General features: G+C 42.6%; 1 protein-coding gene and 1 pseudogene across 2 annotated transcripts in view; both read left to right on the forward strand.

Moving 5' to 3' along the window:
* The window catches only part of LOC123609414 (zinc finger protein with KRAB and SCAN domains 4-like), a 455,099-nt gene that overhangs the window by 335,116 nt on the left and 103,516 nt on the right, over positions 1–16,467 (forward strand). The window lies entirely within an intron of this gene.
* LOC123609503 lies at positions 5,257–15,960 on the forward strand (annotated as a pseudogene).

A 16,467-nucleotide genomic window follows, 5' to 3' on the forward strand; every position in this document is an offset into this window, starting at 1 on the left:
TTAGACACATAAAGGCGTGTGCTTTAAGTCAAACTGGGTTTTACCTTTGTCACTGTTCTTCATTTTTAGTCTCATTATCTCAGCAGAAGAGATAACTGACATTTGAATTATCTGTGCGTTTTTTTAGATGGTTATAATCTAATTTAGATTATCTAATCTAATTTAGATGGTTATAATAAAAATAAGGACTTGTTTCCAATTCTGCACATGCGAAATGCTGTGGTGGGATCTCTCTAGAACTGCAACATCTATGCAGTAAGCGGCGTAGCAGCTTTGGTAACTGGTGAGTCCTTACTCCGCATCAGGGAATACAGATGCCGCAGGGAACCTCCTTGAGGGCAACAGGTTTGGAAAGGCTTTTCTTTGTCGCGGGTCCCTCCTTTCCTGCCAGGGGATCCACCACAAGGAAAAGTGCTCCGTGCTGGAGTGTGGGCATGCTTTCATGTATCGTGGCCTTATTTTGCATCAGAGAATCCACATAAACGAGAGACTGCGTAGATGTGGTGACTGTGAGGAGGCCTTCATTCAGCACAGAACCTCAACGAACTGTACGTGAAGGACACGGGAACACCTTGACCCAGAAGTCGGACCGACCGCACCAGAGAGTCTACGCAGGAGGGAGGTCTTGTCAGCGGGATGAATGTGGGCGTGCTTTGCGTGGAATCACCGGCTTTATCATTGAGCAGCGGAGAATTCGCACTAAAGAGAAACCCAGACCGTGTGAGGAGCATGGAAGTCTCCAGGGTGGTTCCACCTTGGGAAACATCAGTGAATCCGTAGGAGAGAGGTTCTTATAAATGGCAGGAGCACAGGAAGTTGTATGGGCAGAGACCAAATAACGACAGAATCTCCACAGGATTGAAAAATCCATTTAATGTAAGTGCACAGGTTCCATTCCCCATGGAATGGGTATTCTTAACTGCCCAATTTGGCCAATAAAAACGGTCAGCGGATGCCTCAGGTCAAGAAAAGGAAAGGTCAGCAGTTCTTTCTTGCTATCTAGAGGAGTCTGTAGATGTGAGCAACAGGAATTTTGAAATGAGCTGCTCACCTGCATGCCAGGACTGGGGACACTGTCTCCTGCGTGACAGTGCACACTGGGGACATGTTTCTCCCAGGTCTGCTCTTCTCAGAGCTTCATTCAACAAGAGCAGATTACTGTCTACTGTGGTCATTTTATTTGACTTGTTTATGGGCTGAGTAGGTTTGTGTCTGTACCCCAGGACACACAAATCACATTTATAAAGTTTCAGTACATGTAATGAAGAACCACGTTCTTCATTAATTTGTTGGATGCTCCCCTAAATTTGGGACTGCTTCTGTGCTCTCCAGCATAAGGCCATGCAAGTATCCTTCAGAGTATATATTTTCCAGCTTTGGTTTAATTGTTGTTGTTGTTGTTGTTGTTTTTAAGATAGTGAAATTGAGGGGCGCCTGGGTGGCGCAGTCGGTTAAGCGGCCGACTTCAGCCAGGTCACGATCTCGCGGTCATGGAGTTCGAGCCCCGCGTCAGGCCCTGGGCTGATGGCTCAGAGCCTGGAGCCTGTTTCCAATTCTGTGTCTCCCTCTCTCTCTGCCCCTCCCCCGTTCATGCTCTGTCTCTCTCTGTCCCAAAAATAAATAAACGTTGAAAAAAAAATTTTTTTTAAAAAGATAGTGAAATTGAGAAATAATGATGAAGATATTTCCCCTTATAGATAATACATTATATAATGTGAAGGCTAATACTTTATGTAACTTGCTTATTATCCTTTTCAGTTCTAAAACAAACTAAAAGGGGAAAGGATGTTTAGAAGCTTTTCAGCAAGTTGTTAATATAGCCCAATCTCTATGAGAGAGAATGAGGCTTATGTATTTTATACTAGGTTACCAAATACAGGAATACTTAGGAATATAGGAACTTAGGAATTCCTAAATATAGGAATAAATATAGATTTTAAAACTTTGCAATGATTATTTCAGAATTCTGAGTGTATTTGCTGTACATCCCTATTTTTTTTTTTTTTGCATAGGTATTACAGTCCATTTAGAAGATGGACTGCATTCTATAAAAGGTCTTTTTAGCATCTATAGAAATCACATTTTTTTAAAATTATTTTTTAACTTCATTATTATATTATGTGCAAGGATTTTCTAATATTGAACCAACATTGCATTCCTGAAATAAGTCCTGCTTGGTCATGGTGTATTCTTTTCTTAATGTGTTAATGAGTTTGACTGCTAATATTTTATTGACTCCATTTTCTTCAATGTTTATATGAAATTGGTCTGTCATTTTTTTTGCACTATATTTTTCAGGTTTAGGTTTCAACATTTTATAAATTTTTAAAAACTGTTTTATTTATTTTTGAGAGAGAGAGAGAGACGGAGTGCAAGCAGGGGAGGGGCAGAGAGAAAGGGGAAGAATTCAAAGCAGGCTCTAGACTCCCAGCTGTCAGCACAGAGCCGGACGCGGGGCTTGAACCCACAAGCCATGAGACTTGACCTGAGCTGAAGCCAGATGCTTAACCAAGTGAGCCACCCAGGCACCCCTAGGTTTCAATATTTTAACTGCATTTTAAAAGTAATTACATTTTTGTTCATTGTTAATACTCTAGAACAATTTATAGAGCATTGGAATTAGCTAGTCTCTGGAGTTTGAATTCTGATGTGAAACCATCTGGGCTGAGTGCTTCTCTGTGGGATAGTTCCTTGGTAACCTTCTCTGTTTCTTCTATTAAAAAATAGTCTGTTTGGAGGGCACCTGGGCGGCTCAGTCAGTTGGGCAGCTGACTTCAGCTCAGGTCATGATCTTGTGGTTCGTGGGTTTGAGCCCCACATCAGGCTCTGTGGCACAGAGCCTGGAGCCTGCTTTAGATCCTGTGTCTCCCTCTCTCTCTGCCCTCCCCCACTCGTTCTCTGTGTGTCTCTCTCAAAAATGAATAAATGTTAAAAATAAATAAATAAAAAGCCCTTTTGGGCTTTCTATTTATAATGGGGGTCAATTTTGGTGATCTAATATTTGCCTAGAAAATTAACCATTTCATCTATATTTTAAAATTTATTTGCTCCAAATCTGCAATATAATCAGTTATGACTTTTTAAACAGCTTTATTGAGGGAAACTGATGTACAGTAAACTGCAAAGGTATACAGTTGCACATATGTTTTAACATGTACACACCTGTGAAATGATCACCGCAATCAATATAACGAACAGATCACCCAAAAAAGTTGCCTTGTGTGTTTTGGTAATTCCTCCCTTCCACACTTCCCTGCACCCTGCCGTCATCTCCAGACAATCTCTGCTAGAAATTCCTATAAATTATTATAAATTTGCATTTTTTAGAATTATGGATGGATGGAATACAGTATGTTCCTTCCTTTTTTAGGCTTCTTTCATTCAGCATAATCATTTTGATATTCATCCATGTTGTTGCATATATCAATAATCCATTCTTTTTATTGTTGAGTATTTCATTGTATGGATACACCAGTTTGTTTATACAGTTACCCTTTGATGGACATTTGGGTTATTTCCATTTGGGGGCTCCTAAAATGAAGTTGGTATAAACATTTGTGTACAAGTCTTTGTATAGACATATGCTTTCATTTGTTTTCAGTAAATACCTAGGAGTGGGATGGTTGGATCTACGTGATGAGAATATTTTTAACTTTTAAAGAAACTCAAATTGTTTTTTTAGTGTCTGTCCTCTTTCACACCTGCACCAGCAGCGCACGAACTTTCCTTCACTACACATTCTTCTAATACTTGGTAAGGTCGGTCTTTCATTTCACACGTTCTAATAGGTGTGCAGTAGCACCTTATTGTAATGGTGATTTGCATTTCCTAATGACTAATGATATTGAGCATCTTTTCATGGGAGCATTTGTCATTCCTATAAAGCCTTTTCCTGAAGTATCTGTTCAAGTTTTTGCCCATTTTCCCCCTTCTCTAAGAAGTACCATTTTGTCAGTCAGCTTTGATAGGTGTATTGTGCTGGGTCAGCCATTTGTTAAATGCAAAAGCGAGGTAGAAAAATATGACCTTCTAACCTCTAGGGAACTTACTAATTGGGAAGACAGAACTTTATACCCCAAGAATACCTATGGAGCTACCGCCATCACATAGAAATGACCAACTACCCCTCACTCCATACATCCCTTCATGATACAGTTTTCTTCGCTGGTCTGTAGGTATGAAAGAAATCCATGCTCTGGAGCCTTGACAGTTTATTCATAGTTTCATTCTACTGGGGCACCTGCGTGGCTCAATCAGTTGAGCATCTGACTCTTGATTTCAGCTCAGGTCATGATCTCACGGTTTGTGGGATTGAGCCCCACGTTGGGCTCTGCACTGAGCACATAGCCTTCTTGGGAATCTCTCTCTCCTCTCTCTCTGCCCCTCCCCTGCTTATGCACTCTCTGTCTCTGTCTCTCTCTCAAAATAAATAAACTTTAAAAAATAGTTTCATTCCACTGCTTTTACCCTACAAGGGCAATGCTGTCAGCCATAACAGAGGGGTAGAGTGGTGACACATCATTAGACTTCATGCTAAAAATGAAGTAACTTAGGGGCGCCTAGGTGGCTCAGTCGAAGTGCCTTACTATTGGTTTCAGCTCAAGTCATGATCTTATGGTTCATGAGTTTGAGCCCTGCATTGGGCTCTGTGCTGACAGCAAGGAGCCTGCTTGGGATTCTCTCTCTCCCTCTCTCTCTCTCTCCCTGCCCCTCCCCCACTCTCTCAAATAAACTTAAAACAATTTTTTTTTTTTTAAATGAGGTAACTTAGATTTAATATGGACTACTAGAATCTGAAAGGTCAGGAAAAAAGGGCTGCTTGGACTGCTTCAGTGGAGTTGCCACGAGATGTTGGGGGGGGGGGGGAAGACTATATGAAGAAGGTCTTTTATGAGTGTTTTCAAATGTCTTCTCAACCAGAGTGATTTTGTCCCCTGGGAGTCATTTGACCATATCAAGAGACTTGTTTCACAGCTGGCAGGAAGGTGGGGGGTCAGTGTTGGGGGAGGTGAGTTAGTGGTTGGGAGGGGAGAGGAAGGAGATACTGGAATCTAGTGGGTGGTCAGGGATACTGCTGATCCTACAATGCACAGGACAGCCCCTCACAACAAAATTATTCAGCCCAAAATGTAAATAGTGCTGAAGTTGAGAGATTTGTTGAAAAGAAGAAAACTGGCAAGAAATGGAAGTAGGAAACACATGTTTTCTTGGTTTAAATTCTGGAACGTTTCTGAGCTTGCTTTTTTTTTTTTTTTTTTTAATGTTTATTTTATTTTTGCGAGAGAGAGTAGGGGAGAGGGGCAGAGAGACAGGAACACAGAGGATTCAAAGCTGACTCTGCGAAGATAGCAGAGAGCCCAATGTGGGGCTGGAACTCACTAACCTGAGATCATGACCTAAGCAAAAGTCAGATGCTTAACTGATTGAGCTACCCAGACACCCCAAGACTAGCTTTTTAAATGTACTACCTGATTCCTTAGGCTGTATTCTCTCAACCAGGAAATGAAACGCTGAAATCGTCATCCTTTGACTCATGTCCCCACCAGTATTGAATTTAATACCCTACAAAGTTTTTCTGTGGGAAGTTTGTTTTCTCAGCAGGGTATATTAACAGAAAGAAGGGGGGAGAAAGGAGAAAGAACCAGGAGGAGGAAGAAGAATCAACGGGGCTGCCCACTCATATTCCCTACGAGCAAGGCACTTCTTGTGGATCTTGCATGTTCATTGGCTGGTCCGATCAAAGGCGGGACAGATAAGTAGCAGGCCGGTAGGGGTAAGGCGCTATTTTTATCTAGCAAGTACTCACGAAGCACTTACTTGCTAAAGGACCATACAGAACAAGCCTGGTCAAGTGGGCAAACAACCCTATAAGGAAAGCGTCTGAACCTTACAGACGGAGTTGAGCCCCCACAGTCCGCGGGAGGAAGGGGTGCAGAGCGCCAGCTTCGGCAAGGAAAGGGAAAGCGAGCCTGGAGAACCGCACCCCGTGGCCCGCTAGGCCCAGCCAGCCGCTCCCTACAACGTCCTCAGGACAACCATCGAGTTAGGGACCTTCATGCCATCCTAGAGCGGCCCGGAAGCGCATCCGGCAGACGCAAAGCGCGGCGGCTCCCGCGGTGGCCGGAAGTGCGCTGCGGGAGCTCTTCTCGGTTGCCGTCTTCTGCAGGTAGGGCTGGGAGTCCCGGGAGGACGTGGATTTGGGGGTCGGGCCCGGGGAGGCCTCCATCGTCCTTCCCTCCTGGCCCCTCCCCGACGGCCCCGCGCTGAAGTCGGCCCGGGGCGGGACCGCGCGTGGTGGCTGGGGAGCCGCGGCAGGGCCTTTGGGAGGCTTCGGCCACGGGTGGAGGGTCCGGGCCCCGCTCCGTGGCCTGCGGGACTCAAGGGTCACCTCAAGGAGGCCTGTCCTACGTGCATCCCGACTGCTCTTCATACAGCTCCTACTGCTTCATGTCCTCTATAACCCGCTCTTCGTTTTCGTCTGTTGCTTATTGCCTCACAGCCAACTCACTCCCACCCCGACATGGGTCCGAGCCCCCGACGGCAGAGATTCGTGTCTGTTTTTAACTCGTGAGTAAGAAATGTAAATTGCCCAGAACCGTGCCTGGCAGGAGTTAACAACTGTACGTGTCGACTGTTATTATTTTGTTCAGGCAGCATCTGGGGCGCCTAAAACAGGCCTGGGACAATGAATGAATGAATGAATGAATGAATGAATGAGGTTCTTGCCAGAACCTTATGACAAAGAATGGAAACAGATTTTCTGTGATTAGTTAAGCTGTGTCAGTAAATGCTTCTGAGTAGGGCACTGAGCTGGACGCTGGAGGTAGAGATTCTTAGCAGAGAGAGGCTTTTAGGGCAACAGGGAAAAAAGGGGAGCTAATTGTATGTATGTATGTATAACATAAATAGCAAAGAACCACATGGCTAGCAGTGACAGAAAGTGCTAATGTAATCATTTTTGCCTCTCACCAGTAGGCACTCTGGGTTGTTTTATTATACTGATTTTTACCCAGCATCCAATTTCAGCATCACAAACATCAGTGGCCAAATGACTTGAGGTTACATTGGATTTTTCAGGGAATACAGAGCTAAAAAACACAGCACTCTGTTCCCTGGAAATAATGCAGGTAGAAATTAAATTTGTGAAATGAAAAGGAAAATGGAGTGTTTGTGATCTCATTGAGAATGCTTTAGCTCACATGCTTCACTTTTAGGTTGTTTTTGTTTGCTGGGAATTTTTGCTGGTTGGTTGTTTCGGGTTTTGTAGGAGTCGTTGGGACTTACTTGGATATCAGATCTGGGATATTTGCTATTGGACTTGGAATGAGACAAATGGGATTAACAATTTTCTGTTTTCTGACATTTTAGCTACTCCATTTTCATGTTCTTCACATTTTTAGTGTTACTAGCAAAAGATGGAATTCAACATACTTAGAGTCCTTAATCACTTAACACATCTTTTGGGGAAGGTACAAAACATTAATTATACAGGATTATTGCTAGGACATAACCTTTTCTATTAACAGAAATCCAGTCACTCTGAGGCATCCACTGAATAACTTGAGGGTTTAAAAGATGTATGTACCAACTAAATTGTACATATTCAAATAAGGAAGTATAATTTAGCCGGAGAATCAGTCATTAATATCATTTAAAATTTACATCTCCAAAAATGTATATATTTGGGGGCCTGGATAGCAACGTGTTTTACTTTCTAACTCGGTATGGGTAAAACCTCCCCTAGAAGATGGCTTTTGGGGCAGAAGACATAATCCTTGTTGGTGCCCCTTGTAGTCTTGTTTATTTGGTGTGTCTAAGTCTGACTGTACATGCATATCTATCTCGTATGGAGCACCCTTTGTGCATTTTCTTTTTAGATTCATTTGTTGCCTTTCAGTTTTACGGTGACAAAACTTTGCATGTGTAACTATTTTTTAAAAATTCTATTTCCGGGGCGCCTGGGTGGCTCAGTCGGTTAAGCGGCCGACTTCGGCTCAGGTCATGATCTTGAGGTCCGTGAGTTCAAACCCTGCATCGGGCTCTGTGCTGACAGCTCAGAGCCTGGAGCCTGCTTCTGTTTCTGTGTTTCCCTCTCTCTCTGCCCCCCCCCCCCCATTCATGCTCTGTCTCTCTCTGCCTTTCAAAAATGAATACATGTTAAAAAATTTTTTTTTAATTCTATTTCCCTCAAAATGCATGCCTGTGTAGGTATAGGAGGCCAGCACTCACAATGACACCTTTTAACTCTTGCCCTGCTTTTACTCCTTGAAGGGCAGCCATCTTGCTCACTTAGTAACTATCTGCCTTTTTCACCCCCCTTTTCCCCTTTATTCCCTCCTCCATCTAGTTTTCCTAAATGATAGTCCTCCGTGCAATCTACAGCTACTTTCTTCCTTTCAGTTAATTGGCCAAAGTAGTGAAAGGCATATGAATTTTGGAGTTAGAGACCTATGTTTAAGTAAAAAAACTTTAGTTTCTTCCTTTTTTCTTGCATATATCACTGAACTATTCTGAACTTCAGTTTCCTCATTTGTAAACAGATTATAATACCTAAATTGGCCACTTGTAGGAATTAAAGCATCAATATAAGCATCATAAATGTAAGCCCAGCACAGTACCTGGCATACAGAGGATAGTCACTAAATACTAGTACTTGTCTCTTCACCTACTTTTCTCCCCATTAGATGTCTAGTAGCACCCAACCTTTACCAATGACCATTTCTTTACATGCTTATCTAAAGGCCATTTAAGTCAAATCTTTGGCTCCCTACTCTCTAAAATAACCCAAACTTTCCAGATTCCCCTTTTAAGTAGGTTGGATTACGCCCTCCCCCCTCTTTTTAAAGTTTATTTATTCATTTTTGAGAGAGAGAGAGAGAGAGAGAGCGCGCGCACATGACCCGGGGAGGGGGAGAGAGAGAGAGGGAGACAGAGAATGCCAAGCAGGCTCTGAGCTGTCAGTGCAGAATCCAACATGGGGCTCAAACTCCCCAAACCACAAGATCGTGCCCTGAGCCGAATTCGGCCACTTAACCGACTGAGCCACTCAGGTGCCCCAGATTACAGCCCCTTTAAGTGCTCTTTTAGGAACTAGAAGTTCCTCCCACATAATAGAGCGTATCCAGTGGTAGATAGAAATGTTTCTTAAAAACACTGCATATCCCAGTGCAGTCTCTGTCAAAACACTAACAGCATTTTCCACAGAGCTAGAATAAATAGTTCTAAAATTTGTATGGAATCACAAAGGATGCTGAAAAGCCATAACAAACTTGAAAAAAAAAAAAGCTGGAGGCGTCACAATTCTGGACTTCAAGTTATATAAACAAAGCTATAGTAATCAAAACAGTATGGTATTGGCACAAAAATAGACACATAGACCAATAGAACAGAATAGAAAATCTAGAAATGAAGCCACAGCTGTATGGTCAGTTAATCTTTAACAAAGCAGGAAAGACTATCCAGTGGGAAAAAGTCTATTCAACAAATAGTGCTGGGAACACTGGACAGCAACATGCAAAAGAATGAAACCAGACCACTTTCTTACATCATACACAAAAATAAATTCAAAATGGATTAAAGACCTGGGGCTCCTGGATGGCTCAGTTGAGTGTCCAACTTCGTCTCAGGTCATGATCCCATGGTTCGTGAGTTTGAGCCACATGTCAGGCTCTGTGCTGACAGTTCAGAGCCTGGAGCCTGCCTTGGGTTTGGTGTCTCCCTCTTTCTTCTGCTCCCTCACTTGGACTCACTCTCTCTCTCTCTCAAAAATAAACTTAAAAAAATTTTTTTTGATTAAAAAAATGGATTAAAGACCTAAAATGTGAGACAGGAAACCATCAGAATCCTAGAAGAGAACACAGGCAGTAACCTCTTTAACATAAGCTGTAGCAACTTCTTTCTAGATATGTTTCCTGAGGCAAGGGAAACAAAAGCAAAAATAAACTATGGACACTTAAAAGAAAAAGCTTCTGCACGGCAAAGCAAACAGTCAATGAAACTAAAAGGGAACCTATGGAATGGGATAATATATTTGCAAATGACATATCTGATAAAGGGTTAGTATCCAAAATACATAGAGAACTTTTAAAACCCAACACCCAAAAAATAAATAAGCCAGTTTAAAAAATGGGCAGAAGACATGAGTAGGGAAAAAAAAAAAAAAAAAGGTGCCTGGGTGGCTCAGTTGGTTAAGCGTCTAACTCTTGATCTCAGCTCAGGTCTTGATTTCAGAGTCATGAGTTCAAGACCTGCCTTGGGCTTCACACTGGGCATGGAGCCTACTTTAAAGAAAAAGTGGGGTGGGGAGACATGAATAGACATTTATCCAAAGAAGACATACAGATGGCCAACAGACACATGAAAACATGTTCATCGTCCCTTACCGTCAGGGAAATGAAAATCAAAACTACAGTGAGCTATCACCTCACATCTGTCAGAATGGCTAAAGTCAACAACACAAGAAACAACAGATGTTGGCAACAATGTGGAGAAAAGGGAACCCTCTTGCCCTGCTGGTGGGAATGCAAACTGGTGCAGCCACTCTGGAAAACAGTGTGGAGGTTCCTCAAAAAGTTCAAAATAGAACTACCTGGACCATGCAGCAATTTGCTGGAAGGTATTTATCCAAAGAATATAAAAATGCTAATTCAAAGGGATACATGCACCCTGATGTTTATAGCAGCATTATATACAGTAGCCAAATTTTGGAAATAGCCCAAGTGTCCATCGACTGAAGAATGGATAAAGATGTAGTATGTATATGTGTGTGTGTGTGTGTGTGTGTGTGTGTGTGTGTGTGTGTATATATATATGTTACTCAACCATAAAAAAGAATGAAGTCTTGCCATTTGCAATGATGGATGGAGCTGGAGAGGATTATACTAAGTGAAATAAGTCAGAGAAAGACAAATATATGATTTCATTCATGTGGAATTTAAGAAACAAAACAAACGAGCAAAGAGGGAAAAGAGAGGCAAACCAAGAAATAGACTCAACTGTAGAAAACAAACTGATGGTCACCAGAGGGGAGCTGGGTGGGGGGGATGGGCTAAATGGGTGATGGGGGTTAAGGAGGGCACTTTGTTGTGATGAGCACTGGGTGTTGTATGGAAATGTTGAATCATAATATTGTACACCTAAAACTAATATTACACTGTGTTAACCAACTGGAATTTAAATAAAAACTTTCAAAAAAAAAAGGACATTGGCAGATTCCTATAGGTTAATCACAGAACAGACTCTTAGGGTTTTGGAGCAAAGCCATGCCATTCTTTTCAAATAGTTATTCTCTTTCTGAGAAACAGCTATTGGCTTGCTACTGGACCTTACTAGAGAATAAATGTTTGGCCACAGACCACTAAGTTGTCATGTAACCTGATCTGTTCATCATGAATTGGATGTTATCCGATATACCAAGCCTTAAAATTGGGCACACACAGCAGCTTCATTATTAAATGGAAGTTGTATACATATGGTCAGGCTTGAGCAGTCTTGCGGACAAATGTAAGTTGCATGAGGAAGTGACCCAAGTACTCAAGACCTTTACTCTTGTTGCATTACTTCTCTATTTGCCTGAACCTATAGCCTCATGAGGAGTTCTCTATGACCCGTTGAAGGAGTAAGAAAACAACTTGGGCCTGGTTTACGGATGAATCTGCATGACATCTACAAAAGTAGACCATTGCAGCACTATAGGCCTGCTCTGGGATGGACAGTCTAGAACAGTGATAAAAGGAAGTCCCCCAGGAGACCTAACTTCAAGCAGTGCCCCTGGTTGTTTATTTTGTTTAGGAGAGAGATGGCCAGAAGTAGGAGTCTAACAATTTTGGGTTGTGGTTCTTGGTTTGGCTGAAATGTTCAAGGAACCATTAGAAGGAGGTCTGGGGAAAACTGAATAGACCTCTCCAAATGAGCAAGAACACGAAGTTACACATGTACCGTTAAGTGTTTCCCCAAAGGGTGACCTCAGCAGAGGATTTTAATAATTGGGTGGGTAGGGTGACCTGTGTCATTGTTGTCAGCCTCTTTCCGTAGATACTCCTGTCGTTGCTTAATGGGATCCTGAACAAAGTGGCCATGGATGCAGGGACTGAGCTTACGCATGGGCTTACTTCCACTCACCAAGGCCAACCTTGTTAGAGCCGCTGCTGAGTAATCTATGTGTCAACAACAGAAACCGACACTAAACTCTCAGGATGCATCATTTCTCGGTGTGATCAGCCAGCTACTTAAGTACACTCAACTGCTTCCACCATGGAAGGAAAGTGTTTTGTTCACACTGGAATAGACACTTACTCTGGATGTGGATTTGCCTTCCTGGCCTGCAGTGCTTCTGCCGAAGCTGCCTTCTGTGCACTTACAGAATGTCTTATCCACCATCATGGTATTCCACACAGTGTCACTTCTTTTCTTTTTTCTTCTTTTTTAATTTTTTTTTAATGTTTGTTTATTTTTGAGAGAGAGACAGAGTGTGAGTGGGGGAGGAGCAGAGAGAGAGGGAGACACAGAATCCGAAGCAGAATCCAGGCTCTGAGCTGTCAGCACAGAGCCCGATTCGGGGCTTGAACTCATGAACTGCGAGATCATGACCTGAGCTGAAGCCAGATGCTTACCGACTGAGCCCCCCAGGTGCCCCACACAGCGTCACTTCTGACCTGGGAACCCATTTCATAGCAAGTGAAGTGGACACTGGGACTGTGTTCATGGATCTCCCTGGTCTTACCATAGTCCTCATCATCCTGAAGCACGGGGCCTGATAAAACAGTAAAATGGCATTTTAAAGCCTCAATTATGGCTCAGCTAAGTGGACATGCTTTGCAGAATTGGTATTGTTTTCCAGGATGCGATATATGCTCTAAATCAACATCTAATATATGATTCTATTTCTCCCATGGGGGGGTCAAAAAGTCCAGAAATCAAGGGGTGGAAATAGAAGATACTTCACCTACCAGAAATGCACTAGCAAAATTTTTATTTCTGATACTGACCTTAGTTTCTGCTGGTCTAGGGAGGAATGCTCGCCTAGACGACACCACCTGGCCCCACAAGGATTCCATTGACTGGAAGTCGAGACTGATAGCTGGCCACTTTGGGCTCCACAGTGCCCCTGAATCAACAAAGTGTCACTAGACTGGCTGGGGTGACTGATCACCCCAAGGGGAAAGTGGGTTGGTACTAGACAATGAGGAATAAGGAGGAATCCAGGAGTTTCTGGGCATATTTTAGTGCTATACCACCTGTGGTTAATGTCAGTGGATGACTGCGACGACCCAGCACGGGCCTCAGTCTCTTTGGGAATGAAGGCTTGGGTCACTCCACGAGGCAGAGAACCACAAGCAGCTGAGGTGATTGCTGGGTCAATGGGAACATGGAATGGATAGTGAAAGAAGGTTGTTACAAATAACAGTTAAGACCATGTGACTAGTTGTAAAAAAAAAAAAAGCACGGTGGTAGTTACGACTGTTTCTTGTTTTGCTATGAACGTTTATGTGTATCAACCAGATTTTTTGTTGTCTCTCCTTATTTAACATCTGTTAGTCGTAACATGTCGATATAAAGTTAAGTTTATACCTCCGTATTTGGGTTATGGGGTTTCAAAAGGAGTGAATCAGGTAGGAGATGAATGAACATCAGCAAAGACAAAAAAAAAAAAAAAAAAAAAAGTAGGGGAGGGGCAAGGAGAGGGAGAGGGACTTTGTATTGTTTCTTGAGGACAGAGTGTGGTGAGGGTTCCATGAGGATTCCAGTATCGTTTAGACGGAAGTGCAGTTTCGTAACTGTCTTTATTAGGCGACTAAGTATGGTTAAGGAAATGGGTATTGGTACCACGTTGACAGGGGTGGATTTTGATGGCTTATGTTGTGTCAGCTTGGCCAAGCTAAACTACACTCCCCAGAATCTTCTTTCGAGTATGTTGCAATTAGGATGGGCTGCAAAGATGGTCCCTTGAGAGTTCCCGGGCAGGCAGGAGGCCGCAGCCACTAGGTGGCACACAGGTGCTGTTGCTGAGCCGCTGGCTCACCCGGTTGGTCTCAGGTACCTGGATCTTCCTTCTGGTTGACTCCTGACCCAGCCCTGTGTGTTCAACTCCACACAGGCTCACTTTCCACAGGAGACCTTTGTCACAAATGCCAAACGAACAGACACAGGCATTTGCTGGCTTGTGATCTTCCCTTCCTGACTACCTGCTTGTGGGCTTTGGAGCCTCATGAAGGCTGTTTAGCCAGCCCCCCAAAGGCATAAGCCTGTTGATAGATACACAGATGGTAGTTAGGTAGCTAGACAGATACCCTCTGTTCTCTGGTTGAACCCTGACTGGTACGGGGAAAATAAGACTCTGAACCCAGAGTCTTTGGCCCACGTTCCGTATAAGGTGTTCTTTTTCTTTTCTGGTCATTAAAATTTCTTTCTTTGAACACTCAAACCTGGGTTCTTTTTCAGTTTCTTTGTTTCACTTCTACAGCAGGCAAAGTTTTACCAGTGATTTTCAAAAATGAGTATAAGCAGATCACCTGGGATCCTGTTAAATGTAGATTCAGTATCTGTAGGTCTGGATCTTAATTTTTAGTAAGTTCCCAGGTGACACTTGTATTATCTTTATTCATTTTCTACTGCCATCTTAACAGATTACCACAAACTCAGTGGTTTAAAACAACCTAAATTTATTCTCTCAGAAGTCCCAGTTAACCCAGCTGGTTTCTCTACTCCGGGTTTCACAAGGGCCAGAATCAACGTGTCAGCCAGTTGGGTTCTTCCTGGTAGGCACCTGGAAAGAATCTGATTCCAAGTTCATTGGTGGACTTCAATTCGGAACTGGGTTCCCCAAATCCTGATAGAAGAAAGCAAAGAAGATCTGAATGAATGGAGACACACTGTGTTCATGGATTAAAAGACACAACACAGTAGGGATCTGTCCTCCCTACACTGATAATAAATCAGGTTTGATACAGATCCTATCAAATCTTAGCAAGGAGTTTTCGTAGATACAGATAAGCTTCTTCTAAAATTTATATGGAAAGCCAAGGGACCTGGGAAAAACTAAAATATGAAACAGAATAAAGTAGGAGGAATCAATGAGCCTGATGTAAGCTTACCATCCACAGTGGTGCAAACAGTTCAGTGCTGTGGACCACAGGTCCACACAGAAATGCCCAACTGATTCTTTGCAAAGGTGCAGAAGCAATTCAGGGGAGAAAGAATAGCTTTTCAGAAAATGGTGCTGGCACGAGTGGATGTCCGTAGGTCAAACAGAACAAAAACAGCCTAAATCTCACACCCTATACAAAAATCAGCTCAAAATGAATCACGGATGAAAATATAAGACCAAAACCTATAAAGCTTTTAGAAGAAAGCATAGGAAATAATCAGGACCTAGATTTAGGCAAAGATTCTTAGAATTGGTATCAAAGGCATGGTGATTAAAGGAACAATAATTTTTTCTTCACCAAAATTTAAAAGTGTTGTTCTGTGACTCTTTCCACCATCTTGGAGCCTGTGGATCCAGGACTCCTGAAACGACAAATATGTCTGGAAGGCTGTGGTCCAAAGCCATTTTTGCTGGCTACAAGTGCGGTCTCCGGAACCAGAGGGAGCACACAGCTCTTCTTAAAATTGAAGGTGTTTATGCTTCAGTACTAAATTCTGTCTAGGCAAGAGATGTGCTTATGTGTACAAAGCAAAGAACACCACAGTGATTCCTGGTGGCAAACAGAATAAAACCAGGGTAATCTGGGTAAAAGTAACTTGTGCTTAGAGAAACAGTGGTATGGGTCGTGACAAATTCCAAAGCAGCCTTCCTCCTAAGGCCACAGGCCACAAAACCTGTGTGATGCTGTACCTCTCACGGATTTAAAGTAACTGAAAAGTAAGAGCACCTGGGTGGCTCAGTCGGTTGGGCATCCAACTGTGGCTTAGGTCATGATCTCACAGTTTGTGAGTTCGAGCTCCTTGTTGGGCTCTGTGCTGACAGCTCAGAGCCTGGAGCTTGCTTCAGATTCTGTGTCTCCTTCTCTTTCTGCCCCTCCCCTGCTCAAACTCTCTCTCTCTCTCTCAAAAATAAATAAATAAATAAAAATACTACAGTTGACTCTTGAACAATGTGGGGCTTGGGAAAGCAACCCCTGTCCAGTTGAAAATCTGCACATAACTTTTGACTCCCCCAAAACTTAATTACTAATAGCTTGTTGCCCAGAAGACAACAATAAAGTCAATTAACATGTATTTTTTGCTATATATAATTATATACTATTTTCTTACATTAAAGTAAATAGAGAAAAGAAAATGTTACTAATAGTAAGGAAAAGAAAATATACTGACAGTACTGTATTTATCGAAAAAAATCTGCAAATAAGTGGACCTGTGCAGTTCAAACCACTGTTGTTCAAGGGTCACTGTTCTTCTGTAATGCTGACTTGCAAAAATTTTTCTCACAAAATTTGACTATCACGAGGGGAAAAAAGGACAGTCTAC

Source organism: Leopardus geoffroyi, chromosome B2 (assembly GCF_018350155.1).
Source record: "Leopardus geoffroyi isolate Oge1 chromosome B2, O.geoffroyi_Oge1_pat1.0, whole genome shotgun sequence".
In the NCBI taxonomy this organism is placed as follows: domain Eukaryota; kingdom Metazoa; phylum Chordata; class Mammalia; order Carnivora; family Felidae; genus Leopardus; species Leopardus geoffroyi.